This window comes from Lygodium microphyllum, chromosome 7, assembly GCF_053477565.2.
Source record: "Lygodium microphyllum isolate KBCC chromosome 7, Lygodium_microphyllum_v1.1.10, whole genome shotgun sequence".
Lineage (NCBI taxonomy): Eukaryota > Viridiplantae > Streptophyta > Polypodiopsida > Schizaeales > Lygodiaceae > Lygodium > Lygodium microphyllum.
Window position 1 is genome coordinate 31,571,712 of NC_141141.1, and position 13,868 is coordinate 31,585,579.

Here is a 13,868-nt window from a genome sequence, read left to right on the forward strand (position 1 = left end):
ATGTGGATGACTTGATTATTACAGGTGACAGTGACAATGGGATTGCTGAAGTTAAGGAATTCTTGAAGAAGAAGTTTGAGATGAAAGATTTGGGTGAGCTGAGATACTTTCTTGGTATTGAGGTGATCAAATGTGATGATGGTATATGGCTATCCCAAGGGCAGTATGGCTTGGATATGTTATCCAAGTATGGTATGACAACATGTAAGCCTCTTTCAGTACCATTAGAGCAAAGTGTGAAGTTGAGTGCTAACGTTGGGGATGAGATAGAAGACCCTATTATGTTCACGAGGATAGTAGGGAGTTTGATTTACATGACTATCACAAGGCCAGACTTGAGATATGCTGTTGGCCTTGTCAATAAGTTTATGCAGATGCCTAGAAAGCCTCATTTGGATGCAGTTAGACGTATATTGAGGTATGTGAAGTCCAATTTACATGATGGACTTTTTTATGAGGCAGGTAAGGACATACAGGTCTTTGGATACACAGATGCAGATTGGGCTGGTAGCATGTTAGACAGAAGATCTACAAGTGGATTCATGTTTTCCTTTGGTAGTGCAGCAGTTACATGGAGTAGCAAAAAGCAACCTACAGTTGCTTTATCGAGTACAGAGGCTGAGTATAGAGGTGTTGCTATGGCAGCATGTGAGGTGATATGGTTGCAAAATTTATTATTAGATTTGGATGTGCAGGGAGATGGTCCAGTTGTCATTCATTGTGACAACATGAGCAGTATAGGACTAGCTAGAAATCCAGTGTTCCATGCTAGGACAAAACATATTGAGGTGCACTACCACTTTGTGAGAGAGAAGGTACTTGCAGGAGAGATTGACTTGGTATATATTAGCACACAGGATCACATAGCTGACATTTTCACAAAGGCATTGGGTATAGAGAAGCTTTGAAAGTTTCGAAGCTTACTTGGAGTTGCAGAGATAGAGTTGAGCTTGAGGGGGAGTGTTGAGATGGCAAGCGCAACATGTGCGGACATTGATGATGGACCGCCTAGCTAGATGGGTTCGCACGTCTATACTTAGCACGTTGGTGGTCATTATGATATTCACATGGCCACTGACTTATCACTTATTATATTTAGTTTGTTACATCTACCTACAGCTGGCAAAGACATAGCGCCAGTTGATTAGTGTAGTCGGTTATGCAGTGTTTGACTTAGTAGGCCACTTTCCTTTATGTTGTATCTTATCTATACTTTGTGTACATTGTATAGTGTGTGGAAGAAGAAGAAGAAACCAGCAAGAAAACGTTTTGGCCTCCATCTCTCTTCTTATGTTCTTGAGTGAGCTTCCTCTTGAGTATACAGTGTGTGTTTGGCGTAGCAGCTCAAGCAACTCCCCCCACCACGCGATTCTTGACAAAAACAATCAGCAGAGTATTAAACATTTATTATCACAACCACAAATATCTGATAGACACATACAATGGGCATCATTTATTCAATCCTTTCATCCACTCATTCAATATCAACTAGGTAAGGAAAATGTAGTAGCCGATGCACTTAGCCGTGGACCATCATTAAACAATATTTCTGTCATTTCTACTTCTTTGTTAGACACAATGAAAAATACTTATCTTTAAGATCCCGATTTTCATGATGTTTGGGTAAATTTATCTAACAATCAATGGATCCCTACTAATAACTTTTCTGTTTTCGATGATTTTCTGTTTTATGAAAAAGGTTATGTATTACTAATCCTTTTCGTCATTTCATTATGCAAGAAGTACACAAGCCTCCTTATATGGGACGTCGTGGTATTATCTCTACACTTAGAAATTTACACGAATATTTTTTTTGGCCAAATATGCAACGTGATGTCTCTAATTTTGTTTCTGAATGCATTTTATGTCAACACATAAAAAGACATCATGGTAAGTCATATGGTTTATTACTTCCATTACCTATCCCTAATTCACCTTGGGAGTAGATTTCTATGGACTTCATTACAGGTTTACCACAAACTTCTTCATAGAATAATATGATATGGACCATAGTTGATCGATTTAGTAAACATGCTTACTTCATTGCTTGTAAAAAGACCTTAAGTCCTACACAAGCCGCTAACTTATTTCTCAAGCATATTTTTGTGTACCATGGATTGCTGAAAATTATTGTGTCCGACCGAGATCCTCGATTCTGTAATAATTTTTGGATTACATTGTTTTCTAACTTAGGAACTAAGATTGATTTTAGCTCTACATTCACTATAAGAGAAAGGCCCTACAGACACGCACTGTACACACGAAAAAGCGGGCACATTTATAGGCGCGTGTATCAGCGCATCTATTTAGCTAGTATACAGAACGCATCTATATATTTGCGTTTATAAACGCGCCTATAGATGCGAAAATAAACGCACATATTTTTCATTTCTCATAAAGTCCCTAAATATGACCAAACCTCTTAACAGCTAGTATTTGTTTGAATACATTACCAACTTTACTTCCTTCTGAGTATTGCAAATATACATCCAATCATTCAAAGCTAATTATATATGTGTGATTTCATGCCCTACATACATCCAATCATGCCCTATACAAATGTGATTGGGTAGGGCATGATTGGATGTATATACGACATAATTACACCTCGATCATAAGGACATAATATACATGTATAGGATCATAAGGACGTGATATACATGTATATACGACATGATATACATGTATAAGGCATACATGTATATCATCCAATCATTCAAAGCTAATTATATATGTGTGATTTCATGCCCTATATACATCCAATCATGCCCTATACAAATGTGATTGGATAGGGCATGATTGGATGTATATACGACATAATTACACCTGGATCATAAGGACATGATATACATGTATAGGATCATAAGGACATGATATACATGTGGGCATACATGTATAGGACATGATATACATTACCAGCTTTACTTCTTTCTGAGTATTACAAATATACATCCAATCATTCAAAGCTAATTACATATATGTGATTTCATGCCCTATATACATCCAATCATGCCCTATACAAATGTGATTGGATAGGGCATGATGATTGGATGGATATACGACATAATTATCAGAGAAGTGATTGATACATGCACATGTTGCATCTATTGTGCACTTAACCTAGCCATGGCTAAAACTTATAGATCAAAGGTTGACTTGTGCATGTGCAATATATATATATATATATATATATATATATATATATATATAGAGAGAGAGAGAGAGAGAGAGAGAGAACTGGTCAATACACTCACATGTCTCATTTGTTGTGCACTTAACCTAGCCATGCATAAACTTATAGATCAAAGCTTAATCAGTGATTCAAGGGAGTACCCTCACTTTTTAGGGTAGTCCCTTAATTCTCATTATTCTCGAGGAATATACATCACAATCAATACAATCAAAGCAAAAGCAAGACATGCATGCCAATTCATAGCATGAGTAGATTGATGTAAATCAGTTGGCTTTTGCATGTGCAAGCTATTCCAATCATGTCAAGGTGCACTTATAGCTCACATATAATTTTAGATAAGGTGGACCACATGTAGCCAATGTGCACATGTCCTCTTTTCATCATCTTTAGCTAGTGTGTCCACGTGTTGGTGACTAAAATAGATCACTGTAAGGATACTTTGCAATGCCAACAAGCCAACTACAAATCTCTTATCTATGAAATGTATAAGTAAATTAACTTGGTTAATTTGATGAGGTCAATTTTTCCTTCCATGGACAGTGTGGTTGGCTATCTACTTCAAGGTTATGGGAACTTGCAGAAGTCAATGGAGCATCCTAAAAATGACGATACTCTAATTCCTATATCAAGTCACTTCATGTATATATCTTTGGTTGATTGATGGATAATATGCCTTTCTCTATCTCTTTCATATACACCTTCATTGCATTATCTCTCTCTAGCTAAAAACCATTCGTGCTTTATCCACCTATTGATACTTGCATGCAATTGCAAGTGGAATGGTCTAGTAAGTCACCACATATGTGCCAATTGACTTGCCAATGTGTTCTCTTATCCTCAAGCTTTGTTATATATGTCACCACATAGGTCAATTGATTTGCTAGTGTACCATCTCTTATCTCGAGATTTTCTATATATTTCACCAGTATTCTCAATCAAAAACATCATATCAAGCATATCTTGCATTAGTCAAGCAAATTGGCCAACCCAACATAAATTAAATTGTATGAATATCAATGTAGACCAAGATCTTAGCTTAAATCAATGACACCTTTTTGCACAATATAAATTGTTAGAGTTTAACTACAATATATAATGCCTGCAAATAAGAAAGAGGCTTGATTTGTTGGACCACTATGCACATACAATCTATGTATGTCATATTCCCTAAATGCATGCATTGATACTTACAACATGGAGACAAACATTTTGATATTGAAAGACTAGGAAATTCATGTCATGTTGATCCAAAAACAACCAAAAGCTAGCATCTAATCAGTTTAATTATTCCTGCGCGTCAGTCAGTGCATGTAATATGTATTATTTGCGCATATACACGCGCAATTACCTACGCTTACAGACGCGCTACGCAAATATTAAAAAAATTTTAAAAAAGTTGTGGCTTTCTTTTCAAACTTGTGCTTTCCTGCGTTTTTTGTGTATTTTCTGCAGTTCGAGCTCAACATCACTACTCATGTCTATCTATCACTTCATGAAGACAATGAGGGAAGGAAATAAGAGTAAAAAGAGGACAGGAGGAAAGAAGAGCCAAAGAGTAAAGAACAAGAGCCAAACAGCAAGGAAGAGAAGAAGATTCAAGCAACTTACCAAGCGAAGGGAGAAGGAGGACAAGGAGCTTGCAACCTAGCCGCCACTTGTCGGAACAAGCAAAGAAGGTGAGTTCTTCTTCTCTCTATCAATCTTATTTGCTTTCTCTATCTATTTGTGTCTCTCTCTCTCTCTTTACATGCTATAGACTGTCATCTATGGAGGTTTTTTTGCGCGTTTTTTAACCAAGTTTGAAAAAAATGGTCTGACTGTGCGCGTCTATCAGCGTGTGCAAATGACAGTGTAGACGTAGGTATAGACGCGAAAATAGACGGCTGATAGATGCACACAGAGACGCAGATATAGACGCAGCATGTAATATGTTTTATCTGCACAGGGTAATATGATTTTTCTTGTGTAGATGTGGAATCCTGGATCCTCCAGCACTGATCGTGAGTTAGAACGCATGAACAACACCTTAGCGGAGTTTTCTAGAGAAGTTAGTAGCTTTTTTGGAGGTTTTCCAAACAAGGAGCAATTCATGGGGGAGATGACCAATTATCTTGGTCGCCCTCCCACTGCAGAGGAGGTTTTCAGTGTGATGTCTAGGACACCTATCACATCTTTGCCTAGCACTGCCGCACAAACACCAAACCTTAACACACCTCTACTAACAGGTACTCCACGCACTATGCATACACACAGATCAACTGATACACATGCATCAGCTGAAGTACATGGACCAGCCAAATCACGTGCATTTGCAGAAGCACGTGCATCGAGTGAGGTAGAGGGTAGTGCCCGTCGAGGGAGGAGGGAGAGTCATGCGGGAGGACAAGGAGGTCAAGGGCTTTGTGGGGGTTGCCTAGGAGGTGGCTCTTGATCACCTTCACCGGAAAATGAGAGAGGTGAGCCTCCACAAATGTACTACTCTGTCACACTGATGTTGGCAATATCTTGCATGACTCTGAGGGGAGGGAAGTGGTAGCCTACTTGAGGAGTGTCATGCATGCCACATACAAAGATTGCATGATTCCCTTCAAGCACAAAAAAAAGGGTTTGTGGCAAGAGGTGCTGCGGGCAGTACATAGAAGGTACCCTAATCCCGAGAATTCATGATTCTCAGATGATTGGGGATGGTCAAAGATGAGAGACGCGCTTTATAACAAGAGGTCTCACCTTATGACGCGCGCCAAGGAGTCACTGCGGAGACAAGAGCAGGGACGCCCTAGTAATGGCCAACCACCCAATTGCCACCACAGGGAGTGGAAAGAGGCCAAGAAGATAGCAAGAGAGAAAATGACAAGTTTCCAGCATGTAGAGGAACGATGTATCCAGATGGCAACCATGGGATAGTCGCATTATGGATCGGGTGGCAGGGAGTCATGGGAGGCTGAGTTTGTAAGTATTATTTGATTTCTTTTTTTAAACTAAATTTTGTAATTTGTTTCACTTCATTATGTAGTGTGTTCTAATACGTTGTATGTTCAAATTGTTTTATAGTATCATATCGTTGGTAGGATGCCTACTCCTAGAGAGATAGGCTACCATCGAGGTCATAACCGAGCATCCACTTGGTAGCATTTCTACGAGGAGGGACTCATCACGGAGGAGCAATATAATCGTGCTATGAGGATTCCACCACCAGAAGAGATATATTTTATTTTTTACATGAAAAGTATAGGTAACTCTAATTTATTGTTTGTAATGGTATTTATATACCTTAATCCTTTGTATAGGCGAACCCTGATGCAGTTGAGGATAGCGAAGGGGGGACTAGCAATAGCGGTGGCGGCAACAGTAGTGGCAGAGGCAGCGGTAGTGGTAGCGATGATGATGCCTCTTCTGAGGAGATATAGAGGAGCCCCATGCATGCATGCCTCCCCTTGGCTTGTAATTTTTATTTTTGATATGTATTACTTTTAGCTAGTGCTTGCGACTATGACCATGCTTGAGGTCACAAGCACTAGAACTCATCATGTAAAAACGTTCCATCTATATATATGAAATTTCGTGTTCTACATACATTGTTTTGTTTTCAGTACAAAAATCTTAGAAATAATCTTTCTCTGTTTTCCCTAAGCATATAATTTGAAATTGATGGGGGGGAAAAAACCAAAGAGCATGTGGCTTGCAAAGCCACATGCTCTCTGGGTTTTTTTTCATACCTCTGTTTTGCGCGTCTATCGGCGCGTCTAAATTGCAGGATAAATGCGCGTCTATTCTCGTCAATTTTTGCAGAGTAAACGCTTTTTTAGATGCGTAGATACACGCGTGTATAGACACACAATATGAATATATCCAATTTTTTATAAATATGATTATATATTTACGTAGCGCTTAATACGCGCGTCTATATGCGCGTCTATATGGGTGTGTAACTCTAACTATAAGCGCGCTTTTAGACGCGAAATTGTAGACGTAGCAATAGACGCGGTAATAAACGCACCCGACATTTTTTATCACAGTTCAAATATTGCATCTACAAGTGCGTCTATGGAGCCTTTTTGTTGTAGTGATTTCATCTAGAGACTAATGGTGAAGCAGAGGCCACAAATAGCACAATTTTGGATTTAATCTGTGCTTACACAAATTCTTCTCCAGCCACATGGGATAATCATTTGCACCTTCTACAGTTTGCTTACAATAATACCACTCACACTGCTACACAAAAGGCACCTTTTGAAATTATTTATGGTCACAAATTGCCAACTCCCACATTTCGTCTAACACAGAAAATATCTTTTGTTGACGATTGGATTCAAAATCATTCAAGTATTTATGAGCAAGTTAAACAAATGCTAGCAAAGGCCCAACAATCATATGTGAAACAAGCAAATAAAAAGAGGCAAGCCATGATTTATAAAGAAGGAGATTATGTTTGATTACGTGTTGAAAAACGTAGACTCCATAGTGTAGAAAAGAACCCGAATGTAAAATTAGCTCCTCGTTTCTATGGACCTTTTAAAATTCTCCATTGTATTAATCCTAATGCTTATAAATTAGAGTTACCTCATCATTGGAAAATCCACAACACTTTTCACATTAGTCTTTTATGTCCCTTCAAAGGTTCTCTTCATGTTCACCCTATTTATGACTCAGCACCCTTGATTGCAAATGACCATGAAATCCTAATCCCTGAAACAATTATTGATGTCGACTATATGACCACTAGAACTCGAAATACTTATCCTCATTATCTTGTCAAATTCCACAATCACCCTGTTGAGGAAGCTCAATGGATGCATGCTAGTGATTTGCGACCTTTTTCCAATTTATTGTCTCCACATCCAGCCAATAGCAATTGAGAACAATTGCTACCCACCCCGGGGGTATGTTGCCAGGTGGCACCTACACAAAGGGATGAGTGCCTTAAATGGTTCTCCTTTGTGTGTACGTTGGCGGGATGAGCGCCTTAAATGGTTCTTCGTCAATGTGGGGCACGTTCCTAAGAATTGTCTTAGGCGGAAGGTCGATGGGGATGCCTATCCTTTTCCGCGCGTCGATGCAAGTGTGAACGTGGGTGATACCATTTTATCCACATGAGTATTAACGTCTTCATGATTTAATTATTGTATGGAATTCCAAATTAATTGATTTATGTGGCTAGCTACAATTATTCAGTTGGTTATTATTGTAACATGATTTTCTGAATTTTTGGCAACTAATGTGTAGAGCAAGGTGAATTGGAAAGGCGTGCCACACGCAAGCATTTTAAAGATTATTTCCTCAAGAATTTATTTGGCAATTATTGGATTATTGTATTAGACGCACCGCTATTTCTTATAAAGCATGCGCATATCCTCTATGTAAATATTTATTAGCAATATAGATTTTTAGAAGATATGTCCAATAAAATATTAATGGTTCTAGAGAGTTGTGGGATTCAGAACTGCTAGCATCCATTAATTCAGAATACTCTATCTCTTTTCCAGTACACTCAAACTCTTTATGCAAAGAGTGATTGTAAAGGGCCTAAATCTTGGGCAAAGAAGATTTTATAATATTATTATAAATACGGCATGAAGGGAGCTGCCCACTTCATGTCGGGGGCGAGATTGTACCGAATCTTGTATCGCTTCAACTTACTTTACCCTCTCTATTAGTCTATTTTTTTAATTTCTCATGAGTCGTATGCAAATTTATGAGTAAAAGAGAGAAAGAGGGAGCTTCTTCCATTCGCTACGTGCAAACCACGCATCCGTTGCTCGCAACAAAAAAGAGAAGCTAAGCATTCAATGAAACTCAAATTGGAAGCAAAGTTTTGTATTGGGTACTATCTATTCACAAGTCATAATTTAACATATTGAAAGAATGAATAGTATTGTTGAAAATATTCAAGTGAGAATCAATCTCACTCCTGGGTAATTAATAAAAATCCTCTCTCAATGATAGAATAGATCATTTCATTCTCTCTAAAAGGATTGGTTTCATTAACCAAAGGACATGCATAAAGGGCTAACCAAAGAGCTTCAACAAGGATTAAGGTGTCCAATAATATGTGAAAACCTTAAATCTTAACTATAAATATAAAATCTTAAAAGTGAATGGAAGAGATCATTCAAATGTATGCTAGCTTTCAAAGAAACCATTCTCTTTTCTTCCATCTTATCTTCTTGTGCACTTTATTAAGAGTGAGGAAGAGTAAGAGTGTGAGATTGATAGGGTGACCGAGGGACTTGAAGAGTGAAGCTCTTCTCTCCTCTTGCTTTTCTTCTCTTCTTCCCATTTTTCTTCCATATCTTGGAGGGTGAGAAGTAAAGCATGAGGTTGAGAGTGATATTTCTCCTTCTTCTCTCCTTTCTCTTTCAATGGAGTATGCATGGAATATATTGGGTGCTATGGAGGAGTGAGAGGAGGAAAAGAAGCACTACTTGAATCGTGAGACTACAAACAAACCTTTGAAGGGGTTCAAACTACAACATACAAAGATGAGAAAGTGAGTACACTACAAGCTATTTCATTATTTTTCTTGCTTACTTGGGAGAATGAGGAGAAATCAAATGGCTTCCAAGTATGTGAGAGATGGTCATATTGATGAGTGCTTGAAACTCTTGAAAGAATAAAAGTCTATCCAATAATGTTAACCCTTTAAAGAGAATCCAAGCATCAAAATTTGAATCAGAAGTGAAGAACACTCTTTGGCACTATACATCCACCATAAGGCACAATTCCAAAAATTTAATGTGGAATGAATGGCTCACAAGTAGTATTGTTGTAAGTGAAAGCTAGACTCACTTTTGTGTAATTTGTAAATCTCCTTGATGATGGAATAGATTATTTCTTCCTCTATAAAAGGATGGATTTCATAAACCAAGGGACATGCATAAAGAGGTTAGAAAAGATCCTCAAAAAGACACGGTGCCTAACATTAAGTGAAAAGCCTAGATCTTTACTCTATGTGGTATAAAAGCTAAGAAGTGAATGGAAGAGGTCATTATAGTGTGTTGACTCTATGTAGTATAAAAGCTAAGGAGTGAATGGAAGAGCTTATTCCAGCGTGTGCCCACTTTAAATTCAAGATTTCCTCTTGCTTTTTCTTCTCCTTTGCTATTTTGTGTGTGTTTGTGTGTGCATGTGTATGTGATAGAGGGTCTATGTATGTGTGTGTATAAGAGGGTGAGTAAGTGTATGAGAGTATGCGAGACTAAAGAGTGAAGAAACTTATTGTGTTTGTCCTTCTCTCCTTCTTCTTCATTCTCTTCTTGTTCATATAACAAGCATTTCAGGTTTGATGGAATGTTAAAGAGCATTGGAACAAAGGCATGGAGTGCAAAGAGGAAAACATAAGGATCATGAGACTATCTTTTTCACTTCAAGGGAAGACTACATGGAGCATGTAATATGAGGTGTGTCTACTACAATCTCATAAGTCATTGGGTTGCTTCTTGCATGGTTATGCTAAGAGTTTAGTTTAATGGTTTTGACTATGGAAGGAAGTGACTAGGCCCAGAGCTAGTCTACCAAGGTCAGTCGCACTCTTGAATTAATAAGAGGTCTACTCATGTTCCATTGCTAAGTGTGTGTAATGCTCAGCGTCCAACTAAAGCATGCTAATCATGTTCTTAGAGACAAAGAATATGTGGGCTCATGTTACATACATAGTACCAAAATAGCCTCCACGAATTAGTCTAATTAGAACTACATCAGATGTTATAAGAGCCACATTTTACACGAGCTTTAAATATCATATATGTAGTATCATATTTGAATCTCACAAAAATCAAAACTCTTGAAGGATAAGAACATTATCATGGAAAAAAAATCACAATTGGCCATATTAACATTTACATCTATTCTATTCCATCTAAACTCATTTGAGATAAAGGATTTGTCAAAATATCGATCCATGACAATTGCATTATATTTTCATAGGCCAAAATAGGTTCTTTAGGTGCTACCATACAGTTGAAATATCCTTTTTGTCATCCCTTTGCCTTGAATGTTACAATCAACAAGTTGTGATTGTACCATCCTTTCTTGAATTTTCCTTCTTCACATTGGATGTTTTAAGGAGGTTAATCTATATCTCAAAGAATGTAAAAGCAAATCTTGTTTCTAGAAGGTCAATCACTACAAGAGAAAGGCCCTATAGACGCGCATTGTACACACGAAAAAGTGGGCGTGTTTATGTATCAGTGCGTCTATTCACGCTAGTATAAAAAAAGTGTCTATATATCCGCGTTTATAAACGCGCTTATAGATGCGAAAATAAACGCACATATTTTTCATTTCTCATAAAGTCACTGAATAAGACAAACCTCTTAACAACTAGTATTTGTTTGAATAGGTCATGATTGGATGTATGTACGGCATAATTACACCTGGATAATAAGCTAGGACATGATATACATGTATAGGATCATACAGACATGATATACATGTATATACGACATGATATACATGTATATACGACATGATATACATGTATAGGGCATATAAATGCATAGGACATGATATACATTACCAACTTTACTTCTTTCTGAGTATTACAAATATACATCCAATCATTCAAAGCTAATTATATATATGTGATTTCATACCCTATATACATCCAATCATGCTCTATACAAATGTGATTCGATAGGGCATGATGATTGGATGTATATATAGATCAAAGGTTGACTTGTGCATTTGCAATATATATATATATATATATATATATATATATAGAAAGAGAGAGAGAGAGAACTGATCAATACACTCACATGTCTCATTTGTTGTGCACTTAACCTAGCCATGCATGCCAATTCATAGCATGAGTAGATTGATGTAAATCAGTTGGCTTGTGCATGTGCAAGCTATTCCAATCATGTCAAGGTGCACTTATAGCTCACATATAATTTTAGATAAGGTGGACCACATGTAGCCAATGTGCACATGTTCTCTTTTCATCATCTTTAGCCGGTGTGTTCACTTGTTGGTGACTAAAATAGATCACTGTAAGGATACTTTGCAATACCAATAAGCCAACTACCACTACAAGATATAGACCTTATACCGACATTTAAAGCGATGAAAATATAAATAACAAAATTTTCCCCCGTCGTCGCAAAAAGCGTCGTTATTGACGACGCCATAGAAACGTCGCTATTGGCGTTGCTATTTGCGTCGCTATATGTGACACATATAGCGACGCAACCAATGAATTTGCGACGCGCATAGCGAGGCCAATAACGACGCGAGCAGTAAATTTGCGATGCAAATAGTGACGGTAACAGGGAAAAAAAAATTTGTGGCAGGGCAGCTTGCATTACTGCATACAAAGCGCTTGCAAACAAAAAGAATGTATACTGAAATCATAAAACTGATACATGAAATAAATACATGATCGCATAAAATGCGATTGGTACAATCATGAAAGGATATCACTAATACATAGAAAATGTCTACATAGATCAGGCGACTAAAAACTAAAGGTGTGTGAGCTCCAAGGATCCAAGGGCGAGCTATAAATCCCACTACAAGATATAGACCTTATAGCGACGTTTAAAGCGACGAAAATACAAACAACAAAATTTGCCCCCGTCGTCGCAAAAAGCGTCGTTGTTGACGACGCCATGGAATCGTCGCTATATACGTCGCTATTTGTGTCGCTATATACGTCGCATTTGCGACGTATATAGCGACGCAAATAGCGACGGTTACAGTAGTTTGCGACGCTGATAGCGACGACAATAGCGACGCCTGCAGTAAATTTGCGACGCAAATAGCGACGGTAACAGAGAAAAAAAAAATTTGTGGCAGGGCAGCAAGCTGCCCTGCCACATATAGCACTGTGTGCTGTATGAGAGCCATACAAAATAGTTTCTGCACTGCTGCATACAAAGCGTTTGCAAACAAAGAGAATCTATACTGAAATCATAAAACTGATAAATGAAATAAATACATGATATCGCATAAAATGCGATTGGTACAATCATAAAACAATATCACTAATACATAGAAAATGTCTACATAGATCGGGCGACTAAAAACTAAAGGTATGTGAGCGCTAAGGATCCGAGGGCGAGCTACAAATCGTCGTCCCCCGAAAGCTCTTCCCGCTGTAAAGGAGCATCAAACGGATTCTGCAGAAAAAGAAACAACATATCAATCCACCATACAATAATGCATTCAAATATCTCATGGTAACTACGGACATGAAAGATGAGAGACTTACTGGGCCGCCGCGTCTGTACAATCGGTCGATCAATGATCTGAGACCGTGCCTCTCTGCATATTGAGTCTCAAGGCCTTGCGGATCACGATTTGTAATGGAGTGCTGCAAAGAAAACAAAATGCTAACTGTTAGAAACATGATTGTCAGTACAAATAATATCTCAAAAAAACAAATAAGCAAAACAAAAGAGAAACTTACAAAGTCCTCCAAATATGTCCTGTGGCCGCCACTCCCAAGATGATGTACCGATCCGGCCTCGATTCGTGCCCTCGCCGCCTCCCGCGCCTGACTCCAACATCCTGGCGAATTTGTAGCCTCCTCCCTCAGTCGGCGCCAGTCCTCTGCATCTAACCACTCGGGCTTTGGAGCCCCACTCTTGATTGCCTTGCGTGCGTCGGATCGTCTATGTGACATGTATGCATGCATGCAATCCATCATCCAGCCCGTAGAGAATCTATCCACTGC